This window comes from Chiloscyllium plagiosum, chromosome 42, assembly GCF_004010195.1.
Source record: "Chiloscyllium plagiosum isolate BGI_BamShark_2017 chromosome 42, ASM401019v2, whole genome shotgun sequence".
Classification (NCBI taxonomy): Eukaryota; Metazoa; Chordata; class Chondrichthyes; order Orectolobiformes; family Hemiscylliidae; genus Chiloscyllium; species Chiloscyllium plagiosum.
Window position 1 is genome coordinate 19,024,473 of NC_057751.1, and position 15,596 is coordinate 19,040,068.

The following is a 15,596-nucleotide window of genomic DNA, read 5'->3' on the forward strand; positions in this document are numbered from 1 at the left end:
TTTGCACATACTCCCTGAGTCTGCATGGCTTTCCTCCCGGTGCTCCAGTTTCCTCCCACAGTCACAAAGATGTGCAGGTTAGGGTGAATTGGCCATACTAAATTGCCCACAGTGTTAGGTGAAGGGGTAAATGTAGGGGAATGGGTCTGGGTCGGTTGCTCCTAGGAGGGTCGGTGTGGACCTGTTGGGCTGAAGGGCCTGTTTCCACACTGTAAGTAATATAATCTAATCAAAAAAGCAGCGATCACAAAACACAGACTGAAGTGAAATGAACAAATAGTTTATTAACACAGCGATATCGCGGAAGAGAAATTGACTAAGCTGAAACAGCACAGTCTGTCCAGATAGCCGAAACTCTCTTCCCTGAGCAGAGAATCAAGCCAGGATTTTTTTTCTTTTTTTTCGTGCTGTGTGCTCTCCCGGTTATATTTTTTTCCCCCTCTTTCCTCTGTTAATCTTTTTATTTAACCCCCACACTACCACCTAAGTGCGGTAGTGCTTATTTTATCCCCAGCACCCATGGTGTGTGTGTGCAGGTGTGAGACACAGTGAAAGACACAAAGTGCACGAATCTTTATTCAATTTCCACCACCAGGAAGTTAGGAAAACACCCGGGTGGCCAGTGACAAACACTGCCCTTCACATCAAAGGGCAGTGCTGTGTGATCAAAACAGTGAAGGGGAAGGTAGGGACTAAATCAAAGAGAGAAATGATCAAGCCAGGTTTTATACGGATATTGTGCAATGGTGCTATTCGAAAAGCGGGAAAGTACAATGATCAAGTAATCCAGTTACCATGGTGATAATCACATAGCAATTATCAGAAGAATGTCCTGAATGTGGATACAATAAAGCATTCTGGCAGCATCAGTCAGTCTTTAATGGGACCAGGAGATTCCAGCTGTCTTCCCGGGTAGGTGAGAATGTCCCTTTCCTTGGCAGTAAGATGTTTCCATTGTTTCTCTTCTGTGAGCGAGGTATTCTAGTGCCTCTCCGTCTGACCTCTGTCCTTTCTTTGTTATCACTGGGGTATGAGACTGCCCTTAGGGCTTTGGGACAGCTGTGTTTATCGGATCCAGAAAGTGTACTCCCCGGTCTGCGAGTGCTACGGTCATGCCGGGTAGCCCTTGTCAGCCTGTTTGGTCATTGCTGAGGCATTCTGGGTGTTTCTTGTACGGTTTGGACAGGCTTGATCTCCTGTGTTCTGTGTGGCCATGCTGTGGGTAGGGGCAGGGCGGCAGATCTCTGCCCAAACTCACTTTCGCTTCTACGATTATACGCTGGATGCAGATGCCATCAGGAGCTGAAAGTCACTCCCACTGCGGCGGCCAAGAGTCGGTGTGAGGGCCGTCCCATCGATGCCTCACTGTCCCCCCAACCCCCTCAAATCCGCACTGGGCTCTGCCGCTACGACTGAGCTGTTCCCCAACAGGTAAGTAAAATCCAAGAGATCGATAAAACGCAAAGGAAGAAAAAGAAAAGAAAAGTGGACAGAGTAGACAAGCCCCGGGCTCAAAAAGCCCTACTCCACCACCATCTTGCTGAAAGAAGTTTTTTTTCTCTCCGTGATTTATGTTCAGGCACAATCACAATCATGCACTTGTTTACAGCCACTTCCTCACTATCTATTGGGTTGAAGTTGTGGAAAGAAACTTTACGCAGAGAGTGGGAAGGGCGTGGAATGGCCTACCTGCTAATGCAGTCAACTTTAGGGAGATTTCAACATTCCTTGGAGAAGCACATGGATGATTTTGGGATAGTGTAGGGGGAACGAGTTGAGAATAGTTCTCAGGTCAGCGCGACATTGAGGGCCGAAGGGCCTGTTCTGCGCTGTATTGTTCTCTGTTCTATCACGGGCAGAGCAGAGATTTGAACCAACGGGCACCGATTTGGATTGGGAGCAAAACTTGGAATTGGACTGGAAGTGCAAATCAATATCCAATTAGAACTTTCAATGGAGCTGGAGGCTTGAACGAGATTCGAAAAGAGCAGGAGGTGACAGTCAAAGATGGTATCTTTCTTTTAAGAACAAACAGACTGAGAGCCACAGAGGAGATTGAAGAAGAAGAGAGGCTACAATTGAATGTGGAGGTGAAGAGCACAGAACTGAGTGCCAGAACTGAGCTTGTAACAGAGCGTGGGCAGAGGGCAGGAGCAGAGAGATGAAGCAGAGAATCAAAGAGCAGGTGCACCAAGACAAGAGTTCACAGGAGGTGACATTCAAAGGGGAGCTGAAAGCAAGAGCAGGAACAAGAAGGATCAGTGATTGAAAAAGAGTGTTACAGGGTTGAGGAGCTAAATAGCATTCTACAATTCCTGTGTTAACAAGATCAAAGGTGAAATGGTCACCCTCCTGATTTCTTTTTGGAATAGTGTCAGGGGAATTAAATGTTTTTCCATGTCTCCATGTCCCAAGAGAGTTCATTTTTTTTAGATTAGATTAGATTCCCTGCAGTGTGCGAACAGGCCCTTCAACTCAACCAGTCCACACCGACCCTGCAAAGAGTAACCCACCCAGACCCATTTCCTTCTGACTAATGCACCTATCCCTAGGCGTAATTTAGCATGGCCAATTCACCCTAACCTGCACATCCCTGAGTACTATGGGTAATTTAGCACGGCCAATTCACCCTAACCTGCACATCCCTGAGCACTATGGGTAATTTAGCATGGCCAATTCACCCTAATCTACACATCCCTGAGCACTATGGGATTGAACCTGGGACCCTGGTGCTGTGAGGCAGCAGTGCTAACTACTGAGCCACCGTGCCACCCCCATCTTGTACCTGTTTATAAAGATTGAGGAGTTTAGATCTCCTGTGCAATTACAACAGACCAGAATAAAACAATGCCTGGGAAGGTGTTCCCAAATTGTTGTTTGAAAGGGAATTCCAGGATTTGGTCAAACGACAAGAAGAAAAATTGACAAGGTAACTCCAAGTTGAAATGGTATGCACTTGCAGAGAAATTTGCAGATGGTATTTTCTCATGTATCAATTGCCTGTGTTCTCGCTGGTAGAGATCATGAGTTTTGAAATGTGCTGCCTAAGAAGTTGATGAGTTGCAACCCTCCATTGGAATTGGAGGCAGTGATTACTGAAGCTGAAGGATAGCGTGCTGAATAAGTGGGTTGCTGTCCCCTGAATGGGTGGCACAGTGGCTCAGTGGTTAGCACTGTTACCTCATAGCACCAGAGTCCCAGGTTCGATACTGAGCCACCTGCACAGTCTCCTCCTGAGCAGGAGAGTCAACGTTTTGGGTATAAGCCCTTCATTCCTGATTGGAAGATTTTGGGTGGCACGGTGGGCTCAATGATTAGTACTGCTGCCTCATAGCACCAGGGTTCCAGGTTCGATTCCAGCCTCGGGCGATTGACTGTGTGGAGTATGCACATTCTCCCCGTGTCTGTGTGGGTTTCCTCCGGGTGCTCCAGTTTCCTCCCACAGTCCAAAGATGTGCAGGTTCGGGTGAATTGGCCATGCTAAATTACCCATAGTGCTCAGGGATGTGCAGGTTCGGGTGAATTAGCCATGCTAAATTACCCATAGTGTTCAGAGATGTGCAGGTTAGGGTGATTTGGCCATGCTAAATTACCCATAGTGTTCAGGGATGTGCAGGTTCAGGTGATTTGGCCGTGCTAAATTACCCATAGTGCTCAGGGATGTGCAGGTTAGGGTGGATTGGCCGTGCTAAATTACCCATAGTGCTCAGGGATGTGCAGGTTCGGGTGAATTAGCCATGCTAAATTACCCATAGTGTTCAGAGATGTGCAGGTTAGGGTGGATTGGCCGTGCTAAATTACCCATAGTGCTCAGGGATGTGCAGGTTAGGGTGGATTGGCCGTGCTAAATTACCATAGTGCTCAGGGATGTGCAGGTTCGGGTGATTTGGCCGTGCTAAATTACCCATAGTGCTCAGGGATGTGCAGGTTCGGGTGATTTGGCCATGTTAAATTACCCATAGTGCTCAGGGATGTGCAGGTTCGGGTGATTTGGCCATGCTAAATTACCCATAGTGCTCAGGGAAATGCAGCTTAGGTTGATTTGGCCATGCTAATAGTGTTAGGTGCGTTAGTCAGAGGGAAATGGGACTGGGTGGGTTACTCTTCGGAGGGTCGGTGTGGACTGGTTGGGCCGAAGGGCCTGTTTCCATACTGTAGGGAATCTAATCCAATCTAATCTTTAGAAGGGATGCAAAGGAGATTGACCAGGCTGCTACCTGGACTGGAGGGCATGTCTTCTGAAGACAGACTGGAGGAGGTTGGGCTTTTCTCATTGCAGCAAAGAAGGATGAGAGGGGACTTGATGAGGAGTGGGTAGATAGAGTGGATAGTAGAGACTTTTCCTATTATCCACTATGCCTATTACAAGGGGGCATAACCTTAAGGTGATTGGAGGAGATGTTTAGGGGAGATGTCAGAGGTAAGTTCTTTACACAGAGAGTGGTAGGTGCATGGAATGCACTGCCAGCAGTGGGAGTTTGACCTCTTACCAGCAGTTTGTGCTCTCCAAGGGTCCACTGTCAAAAAGCAGAGATGACCATTAGCTCAATGTATCGATCAACCAGCTGGGGAGTCTTCACCTCCTTTATTAGGACTGTGTTCACTCGCAGTGTTTATGTCTGTACCCGGAGTGCTTCCTTGTGCTTCTGCTGAACAGCTTCAATTAGATCGGACGGAAGGTGGTTCTCAATCATAGTCATTCAAGAATAAATACAATTCTCTATTCTTCTTTGCAAAATAGTGAAGTATTGTAACATTTAATTCACAGCTTCAGTGGAGGTTCATATTTAACTTAAGTCTCAATTACTGGGGACCTTATTGGAAAGCTAAATAAAAGTCAAATGAGGCTGGAAAAACACAGCAAGCCAGGCAGCATCAGAAAGGGAAGTTGACATTTCAGGTCGAGATCCTTCATCAGAATTGGGGAGGGGGAAGGGAGCTCAGAATTAAATGATGGGTTGGGGAGCTTGGGGCTGGGGGGGACTATAGTGATAGTTGGATGTAGATAGGGCTAATTGTGATAGGTCAGTGGAAAGAGTGGAGCGGATAGGTGTGAAGGAAGATGGAAAGCTAAGGTCAGGTCAAGGAGGTGAGGAGAAGGCCAAAAGTGGGTACTGCAGATGCTGGAAACCAGAGTAGAGATCAGAGCGGTGCTGGAAAAGCACAGCAGGTCAGGCAGCATTCGAGGAGCAGGAACATCGATGTTTTGGGCAAAAGCCCTTGATCAGGAATAGAGGCAGGAAGCCTCCAGGGTGGAGAGTGCTGGACATGGGATAAGGAGATTTCATAGAATTCCTACAGTATGGAAACAGGCCTTTCAGCCCAACAATTCTACACCAATCCTCCAAAGAGTAACCCACCGAGACCCATGCCCCTATTACTCGACATTTACCTCAGACTAATGCACTTAACCTCCACATCACTGAACGCTATGGGCAATTTCCCATGGCCAATTCATCTAAACTGCACATCCCTGAGCACTATGGGTAATTTAGCATGGCCAATTCACCTAACCTGCACATCCCTGGGCACTATGGGTAATTTAGCATGGCCAATTCACCTAACCTGCACATCCCTGAGCACTATGGGTAATTTAGCATGGCCAATTCACTCTAACCTGCACATCTTTGGACTGTGGGAGGAATCCGGAGCACCCAGAGGAAACCCACGCAGACACGGGGAGAATGTGGAAACCCCACACAGACCCCAAGGCTGGAATTGAACCCGGGTCCCTGGCGTTGTGAGATTAGGTTATATTACTTACAGTGTGGAAACAGGCCCTTCGGCCCAACAAGCCCACACCGACCCTCCAAAGAGCAACCCACCCCTACACCTAACACTACGGCCAATTTAACATGGCCAACTCGCCTAACTTGCACATCTTTGTGACTGTGGGAGGAAGCCGGAGCACCCGGAGGAAACCCACGCAGACACGGGGAGAATATGCAAATTCCACACAGACAGTCACCCGAGGCTGGAATTGAACCTGGGTCCATGGTGCTGTAAGGCAGCAGTGCTAACCACTGAGCCACTGTGCCCCCCCCCCCCTATTAATAGTGACGCGAGTGCTGGAAAGGGACCGAGGGGGGGGAGGGGGATGGGTGGGAAAGTTATTTGACATTAGAGAACTCAACGTTGAGTTCTCTGTAGGCTGTCGAGGTGGAAGATGAGGTATTGTCCCTCCAACTTGTGGTCTGATGCACTATGGCAATGGAAAAAGCCGAGGATAGACAGGTTGGAGGGGAAGCGGGAGGGGGAATTGAAATGGGCCGTGACTGGAAGGCCAGGCTGGCCATTTAGGGTCCGGCGAAGATGCCTGGTTGCACCGATGTAGGCAAGCCTACATCAGGAGCACTGGATGCAGTCGGCGAGGTTGGAGGGGGTGCAGGTGAACCTCTGCCTCACCTGGAAGGACTGTTTGGGGCCCTGGATGGAGGTGAGGGAAGTGATGTACGCCAGGCATTGCATCTTTTTCGGTTGCTGGGGAAGATATGGGAGAGTTGTGGGGGTGGAGAGTATGGAGGCGGTTTGAGAGGTTGGTGAGGAGTGTGGCGCAAACCGAAGAATGGCGAAGGAAATGGTCCTTGAGGAAGGCAGAATGGGATAGAGAGGGAAAGATGTTCTGAGTGGAGTGGTGGAATTGGAGTTGGCGGAAGAGTTTAAGGATGATATACTGGATGCGAAGGCTGGGGGGGTGAGGAAAATGAGGACAATAAGATCCTATGTTTGGAGGGAGCGTTTAGAGCAATGGAGCATGGATTGGAGGAGGTGCAGAGGAGGGCTCTTCGGATGACGCCTGGGAAAGATCATTTTTGGAAATATGATATTTGCGAAGCTCAGGAGTGGAATGTCTCCTTGTTAGAGCAGATGAGATGGAGGAATTGAGAAAGCGGGATGGAGTTTTTGCAGGATAGGCGGTGGGAGGAGGTGTTGTCCAGGTAGCTATGGGAATATAGTATATGTCAGTCCGTAAACTGTCAGCAGAGATAGAAATGGAGAGCTCAAGAAAGAGAGGGTGGTGGCTGAGATGGATCAAGTGAATTTGAGGGCAGAACGGAGGTTGTTAGTGAAGTTGATAAACTGCTCCAGTTCAGCCTGGGTGCAGGATGCAGCACAGACACAGTCATCTATATAACGGGGAACAGCACCAGAATATGTACTGAAGAAAGACTGTCTGACATGACCGACAAAGAAGCAGATGTAGCTGGGGCCCATGCGAGTGCCCATGACCATCCCCTGGATATGGGGAAAGTGGGAAGAATTGAAGGAGAATTTATTGAGAGTGATGACTAATTCAGCGAGCTATTGGTGGGAGGGACTGGGTGGGAAAAGACTGAGGGCCTGCAGGCCATCATTGTGAGGTATGAGTGTGCATAGTGACTGCACGTCCATCGTGAAGAGGAAGGGAACTGGAAGTTTCCGAGAAGGTGGAGGGCATTGTTTGTGTGGTTTGACACAATCCCTCAATTCCTGATGAAGGGCTTTTGCCCGAAACATCGAGGTTCCTGCTCCTCGGATGCTGCCTGTCCTGCTGTGCTTTTCCAGCACCACTCTCATCAGGACTCTGGTTTCCAGCATCTACAGTCCTTGTTTTTACCACAATCTCCACCTTGCCCTGTAACCAAGAAAAAAATGCAATATCTGCCAGCACACCATCTCCCTCACCTCCATCCAGGGCCCCCAAACAGTCCTTCCATGTGAGACAGAAATTCACCTGCATCTCCTCCAACCTCATCTACTGCATCCGGTGCTCCCAATGTGGACTTCTGTACATCAGTGCGACCAAACGCAGATGATGTGACCATTTCGCCCAAAATCTTTGTCGGGCCCGAAATGGCCAGCCTGCCCTCCCAGTCACCATCCATTTCAGTTTCCCTTCCTGCGACATGTCCATCCTTGCCCACCTCCATTGCCGCAGTGAATCAGACCGTGAATTGGAGGAACAACAACTTGTCTTTCACCTGGGCAGCCTACTGCCTGGAGGACACCACGTTGAGTTTTCCAATTTCAAATAACCTTCCCACCCATCCCCTGGCACCCTTTCCAGCAGTAGCCCTTGGATACCAACTTGAGGAACATTTCAGGGAACATCTCTGGGACACACGCATTAAACAACCCCACCTCTCTGTGGCTGAACACTTCAACTCCCCCTCCCACTTCACCAAAGACATGCAAGTCCTGGGCTGCCTCCACCACCAGATTCTAGCCACCCTGGAGAGAAAACGTCTTCTACCTTGGGAGCCTCCAACCACATGGGATCAGTACTGATTTCACCAGTTTCCTCATCTCCCCTCCCTCCACCTTATCTCAGATCCAGCCCTCCAGCTCACTTTCGCCCCCTTGAACTGTCCTACCTGTCTATCTTCTTTCCCACATATCCACTCCAACCTGTCACCATCAACCACCCACCGTCATCTAGCTATCACATTCCTCGCTACCTTCCCCCCAGCTCCACACCATTGCCATTTCTCTCTTAGCTCCCTTGGGCACTCCCACATTCCTGACGAAGGCCTTATGCCCGAAACGTCGATTCTCCTGCTCCCCGGATGCTGCCTGACCAGCTGTGCTTTTACAGCACCACACTTTTTGACGTCTTCCTTAATACCTACCCGTGACCATAACCCCTACCCATTTGGGCGGCACGGTGGCACAATGGTTAGCACTGTTACCTCACAGCACCAGAGACCAGGGTTCAATTCCCGCCTCAGGCGACTCTCTGTTTGGAGTGTGCACGTTCTCCCGTGTCTGTGTGGATGTGCTCCGGTTTCCTCCCACAATCCAAAAATGTGTAGGTTAGGGTGAATTGGCCATGCTAAATTGCCCGTAGTGTTAGGTGAAGGGGTAAATGTAGGGGAATGGGTCTGGATGGGTTGCGGTTCGGTGTGGACTTGTTGGGCCGAAGGGCCTGTTTCCACACTGTAAGTAATCTAATTACTTTCCCCCAGCTCCAACCCCATCCCTCTATTTATTTCTGAGCTCCCAACCCCCACCTAGTCCCGATGAAGGATCTCGACCTGAAATATTGACTGCTTGATGCTGCCTAATTTGCTGTGTTCCTCCAGCCTCCTATCTGGTTTGAAGGAGTTGTTGAGGTCTGGGTCAGATCAGCTATAATCTTACAGAATCTCAGGCCCTGGCTGAAAGGCTTATTGCTGGACCAATTTCTTATCTTCTTCACCGAGCTGTTCCAGACGTATCTGAGTCAGTAAGAGTAACCAGGGCAGAATCCTTGTGAAGGTAAGGTCCTGCCTCCATTGTGTTGTGTGGCACTGTCACTGTGCTAAATGGGACAAACTTCGGATGATCTAGTAACTCAAGACTCGGCATCCGTAAGACATTGTAGGCCATGAGCAGCAGAAGAATGGTGCACCAGCATAACCTGCCTTGGCCCATGGCCCAGCCTTGTTTTGGGCGAGACCAGAACCCCTCAAAATCTTTCAAGAAAGACGCTTTGACCCTAACATTTTCTCATTATAACGGCAGATGGGAAACGTCTGTTCCGAACACAATGCGACTGGTCAAACTACTTGACGTTAAGCAAAACACAATTTATTTGAACAATATAGTTAAAATACAACCAAAGGAAGAAGTCATTAAAACACTATTGGGAAAATTAACAGAATAATAGAAACAGTAATTATTACTGATTAACTGTTTCAATACAAGAACATCCCATAAACAGACCCATTGGCAAAAGGGTGAATTCAGACACAGATTCTCACATGCTATTATAGAGTCATACAGCACAGAGAGAGGCCCTTTGGCACAAATTGGTCCATGCCAAACAAAGACACGCACAAGAATTCCGAGAAGCATGGCATTCCAACCAGAACTCTGTCAACAAACACATCGAGTTGGATCCCATCTACCACCCCCTTAGAAAAGGAACAGGAAGTGACTTCACCACAGGAAATAACATCACCACAGGAAGTGACATCACCAACCCAAACATATAAATAGAAAGCAGAAAGTTCCAGCATTGTTTTGCATGAGGTCCACTGAAGATGTTAAGGTAATGAAACGTCTGGAAATGTACCTTTCACCTCAGCGAGCAAACCTACATCCAAAACTGAAATGTCTGTCCACGCTAACCCTATTTCCCTGCACTTGGCCCATATCCTTCTAATCCTTTCCTATCCACCATTTGTCCAAATGCCTTTTAAATGTTGATAATGTACCTGCCTCAACCACTTCTGCTGACAGCTCACTCCATATGCATGTGTGTAAAAAAAAAAGTTGCCCATCAGCTTCCCTTTTATTCTTTCACCTCTAACGTGAAACTGATGCCCTCTAGTCCTCGATTCCCTAACTCTGGGGGAAAAAAACGTGCATTCACTGTATCCATGCATCTCATGATCTTATACACCTTAATAAGGTTCGCCCTCAGTCCCCTACGCCCTAAACAAAAACATCCTTGCTTGTCTAATGTCTCCCTATAAGTCAGACCATTGAGTCCTGGCAATATCCTTGTAAATCCTTGTTCTCTAATCCAGGAGGAAAAAACATCAAGAGAAATTTCAGAGAGAGTAGCACGTAGGAGCTTGAAGCTCCTAATTCTTTTGAGACCGCAATAACTTCTGCTTAAAGTCAAGCTTACCAACTAAACAAACCCAGGGAAATAGCGAGGAAGGAGATCAATCTGAGACTGGTACAGTTGGGAAAAGAAATAAGTCAAACAGTCAGGAACAAAGCAGAGATCAAGGTAGAACTGCTAAATTAAACTGCATTTATTTCAATGCAAGAGGCCTAACAGGGAAGGCAGGTGAATTCAGGGCATGGTTAGGAACATAGGACTGGGATATCATTGTAATTACAGAGGTGTGGCTCAGAGATGGACAGGACTGGCAGCTTAATGTTCCAGGATACAAATGCTATGGGTTGGATTGAAAGGGGGGCAAGAGAGGAGGGGGAGCAGTGTTTTTGATAAGCGCTGTACTTAGGGAGGATATTCCTGGGAATTCACCCAGGGAAGTTATTTGGGTGGAACTGAGAAATAAGAAAGGGATGATCACCTTATTAGGATTGTATTATAGCCTCCCCAGTGGGAAATTGAGAAACAGATTTGTAAGGAGATCTCAGCTATCTGTAAGAATAATTGGGTGGTTATGGTAGGTGATTTTAACTTTCCAAACATAGACTGGGACTGCCATAGTGTTAAGGGTTTTGATGGAGATGAATTTGTTAAGTATGTACAAGACAATTTTCTGATTCAGTCTGTAGATGTACCTCCTAGAGAAGGTGCAAAACTTGACCTACTCTTGGGAAATAAGGCAGGGCAGGTGACTGAGGTGTCAGTGGGAGAGGTCTTTTGGGCCAGTGACCATAATTCTATTAGTTTTAAAATAGTGATGGAAAAGGATAGGCCGGATTTAAAAGTTGAAGTCTTAAATTGTAGGAAGGCTAATTTTGATAGTATTAGGCAAGAACATTCAAAACTTGATTAGGGGCAGATGTTCGCAGTTAAAGGGATGGCTGGAAAATAGGAAGCCTTCAGAAATGGGATAACGAGAGACTCAAGACAGTATATTCATGTTCGGGTGAAAGGTAAGGCTTGTATGTGTAGGGAACACTGGATGACAAGAGAAGTTGAAGTTTTGGTTAAGAAAATGAAGGAAGCATATGTCAGGTATAGACATCAGAGATTGAGTGAATCCTTCGAAGAGTGTAAATGCAGTAGGAGTATACTTAAGAGGGAAATCGGGTGGGCTAAAAGGGGACATGAGATAGGGTTAAGGAAAATCCAAAGAGATTTTATAAATATATTAAGGAGAAAAGGGGATAGAATAGGGCCCCTCAAAGATCAGACTAGGTGTGGAACCACAGGAGATGGGGGACATACTAAGCGAGTATTTTAGATCAATGTTTACTGTGGAGAATTACATGGAAGATATAGAACATGGAAAAATAAATGGTGACATCTTGAAAAATGTCCATATTACAGAGGAGGAGGTATTGAATGTCTTAAAGTACATAAAACTGGATAAATCCCCAGGACCTGATTAGATGTACCCTCGATCTCTGTGGGAAGCTGGGGAAAGTGATTGTTGGGCCCCTTGCTGAGACATTTGTATCATCGATAACCACAGATGAGGTGCCGGATTACTGGAAGTTGGCTAATGTTGTGCCACTATTTAAGAAAAATAGTAAGGAAAAGCCAGAGACCAGGGAACTATAGACCAGTGAGCCTGACATTTGTGATGGCCAAGTTGTTGGAGGGAATCCAGAGGGACAGGATTTACTTGCATTTGGAAAGGCAAGGACCAATTAGGGATAGTCAGCATGGCTTTGTGCGTGGGAAATCATGTCTCACGAATTTAATTCAGTTTTTTGAAGAAGTAACAAAGAGGATTGATAAGGGCAGAGTGGTGGACGTGACCTATACAGATTTCAGTAAGGCATTCAGCAAGGTTCCTCATGGTAGAATGGTTAGCAAAGTTATCTCATGGAATAAAGGGAGAACTAGCCATTTGGATACAGAACTGCTTGAAGGTAGAAGACAGAGGATGGTGGTGGACGGTTGCTTTTCAGACTGGAGGCCTGTGACCAGTGGAGTGCCACAAGGATCGGTGCTGGGTCCACTACTTGTCCTCATTCATACCAATGATTTGGATGTGAACATAGGAGGTATAGTTAGTAAGATTGCAGATGACACCAAAATTGGAAGTACAGTGAACAGTGAAGAAGGTTACCTCAGAGTACAACGGGATCTTAATCAGATGGGCCAATGGGCTGAGGAGTGGCAGATGGAGTTTAATTTAGGTAAATGCGAGGTGCTGCATTTTGAAAAGGCAGATCAGAGCAGGACTTATACAAGTAATGGTCAGGTCCTGGGGAGTGTTGCTGAAGAAAGAGACCTTGGAGTGCAGGTTCATAGCTCCTTGAAAGCTGAGTCACAGGTAAATAGGATAATGAAGAAGACGTTTGGTATGCTTTCCTTTATTGGTCAGAGTATTGAGTCCAGGAGTTGGGAGGTCATGTTGCTGCTGTACAGGACATTGGTTAGGACACTTTTGGAATATTGTTTGCAACTCTGGTCTCCTTCGTATCGGAAATACGTTGTGTAACTTGAAAGGGGTTGGAAAGGATTTACAAGGATTTTGCAAGGTTTGGAGGATTTAAGCTACAGGGAGAGGCTGAACAGGCTGGGTTCCTTTTCCTGGAATGTCGGAGATTGATTTATGAAATCATGAGGGGCGTGGATAGCGTCAATAGACAAGGTCCTTTCCCTTGGGTTGGGGAGTTCAGAACGAGATGGCACAGGTATAGGCTGAGAGGGGAAAATTTTATAAGTGACCTAACATACAACATTTTCACGCAGAGGATGTGTGTGTGGAATGAGCTGCTAGAGGAAGTGGTAGAGGCTGGTACAATTGCAACATTTAAAAGGCATCGAGATGGGTATATGAATAGGAAGGGTTTCGAGGGTATGGGCTACATGCTGGCAAATGGGACGAGATTGGGTTCGGATATCTGGTTGGTATGGACGGGTTGAATCGAAGAGTCTGTTTCTGTGCTCTATGAATCTATGACTCTGTGACCCCCATAACTAGAACGACTGGTCTCTGACAGCTGACACACCCAGGCTGCTTCTATTGTTCCAGCTTTTTAAAAAAAAACCCAAGGTCTCACAAGCTCTTTACTGGATTCAGTAGCTCCAAACCTCTGCCTTGCAACCTCTCTTCCAAAAAAAAACTACATAACCTCTTGAAAGCCACAACATCATCACAGGCACTACCATCAAGCCAGGCGATGGTTCAGTTGAGAGTACAGAAGCAGCACCAGGTTTACCTGAAAATGATGTGTCAACCGAGTGAAGCTGCCCAAGAAGCCAACTTGCATATCAAACTGCAGCAGCAGCAAGTAATAGACAGAGCTAAGTGATCCCACAGCCAAAGGATCTCATTGAAGCTCTGCAGTCTTGCCACATTGAGTTGTGAATGGTGGTGGATAATGAAACAACTCACCAGAGAAGGTTTCATAAATATCCCTATCCTCAATTATGGGAGAGGCCAACACATCAGTGGAAAACCCTTTCAAGTTACACAATGTCCTTCCGATTGGAGGGAGACTAGAGTTGCACACAATAGTTCAAAAGTGCCCTATGACCATAGAACATAGAAAAGTACAGTCCAGAATAGGCCCTTTGGCCCACTATGTTGTGCCGAGATATAATCCAAATGTCAAATATAGTAACTTAACCTACGCACCCCTCAACTCCCTGCTATCCATGTGCATGACCAGCAGTCGCTTAAATGTCCCCAGTGACTCTGCTTCCACCACCACCAACTGGCAACGCATTCCATGCACACTCAACTCTCTGCGTAAAGAACCTACCTCTGACATCTCCTTTATACCTTCCTCCTAATATCTTCAAACTATGACTCCTCCTACCAGTCAGTCCTGCCCCTGGGGAAAGGTCTCAAGCATTCGCAGCAATCTTCCGTCAGGTCACCCCTCAGCCTCCGATGCTCCAGGGAAAACAGCCCCAGCCTGTTCAGCCTCTCTCTGTAGCTCAGATCCTCCAACCCTGGCAACATCCTTCTAAATCTTTTTAGATTAGATTACTTACAGTGTGGAAACAGGCCCTTCAGCCCAACAAGTCCACACCAACCCGCCAAAGTGCAACCCACCCAGACCTACACCTAACACTACAAGGAATTTAGCATGGCCAATTCCCCCTAACCTGCACATTTTTGAATTGTGGGAGGAAACCGGAGCACCCGGAGGAAACCCACACAGACACGGGGAGAATGTGCAAACTCTACACACAGAGTCGCCTGAGGTGGGAATTGAACCCGGGTCTCTGTCGCTGTGAGGCAGCAGTGCTAACCACTATGCCACCGTGCCACCCACGGTTTTCTGAACCCTTTCAAGTTTCACCACATCTTTCCAATAGGAAGGAGAGCAGAATTGTACGCAATATTCTGATAGTGGCTTAATCAATGTCCTGCACAGCCGCAACATGACCTCCCAACTCCTGTACTCAATACTCTGACCAATAAAGGAAAGCATGCCAAACGCCTCCTTCACTATCCTATCTACCTGCGACTCCATTTTCAAGGAGCTATGAACCTGCACTCCAAGGTATCTTTGTTCAGCAACACTATCTAGGACCTTACCATTAAATGTATAAGTCCTGCTAAGATTTGCTTTCCCAAAACGCAGCACTTCGCATTTATCTGAATTAAACTCCATCTGCCACTTCTCAGCTCATTGGCCCATCTGGTCAATATCCTGTTGTAATCTGAGGTAACCCTCTTCGCTGTCCACTACACCTCCAAATTTTGGTGTCACTGCAAACTTACTAACTGTACCTCTTATGCTCGCATCCAAATCATTTACGTAAATGACAAAACGTAGAGGGCGCAGCACCAAAACTTGTGGCACTCCACTGGTCACAGGCCTCCAGTCTGAAAACCAACCCTCCACCACCACCCTCTGTCTTCTACCTTTGAGCCAGTTCTGTATCCAAATGGCTAGTTCTCCCTGTATTCCATGAGATCTAACCTTGCTAATCAGTCTCCCATGGGGAAACCTCGTCGAACGCCTTACTGAAGTCCATATAGATCACATCTACCACTCTGCCCTCATCAATC

At 47.1% G+C, this 15,596-nt stretch overlaps 1 protein-coding gene across 2 annotated transcripts in view; it reads left to right on the forward strand.

Annotated features, from left to right (window-relative positions):
• The first annotated feature begins 694 nt into the window (after positions 1-694).
• LOC122543241 (protein unc-93 homolog B1-like) overlaps positions 695-15,596 on the forward strand; it is a 24,028-nt gene continuing 9,126 nt past the window's right edge. Inside the window, exon 1 of one of the 2 annotated variants that reach the window (XM_043681720.1) lies at positions 695-912. The gene's annotated coding sequence lies outside the window, so the exon portion shown is untranslated. Of the gene's footprint in view, positions 913-959; positions 1,432-15,596 lie in introns of those variants that run through there. The other variant, XM_043681721.1, reaches the window with a different exon arrangement.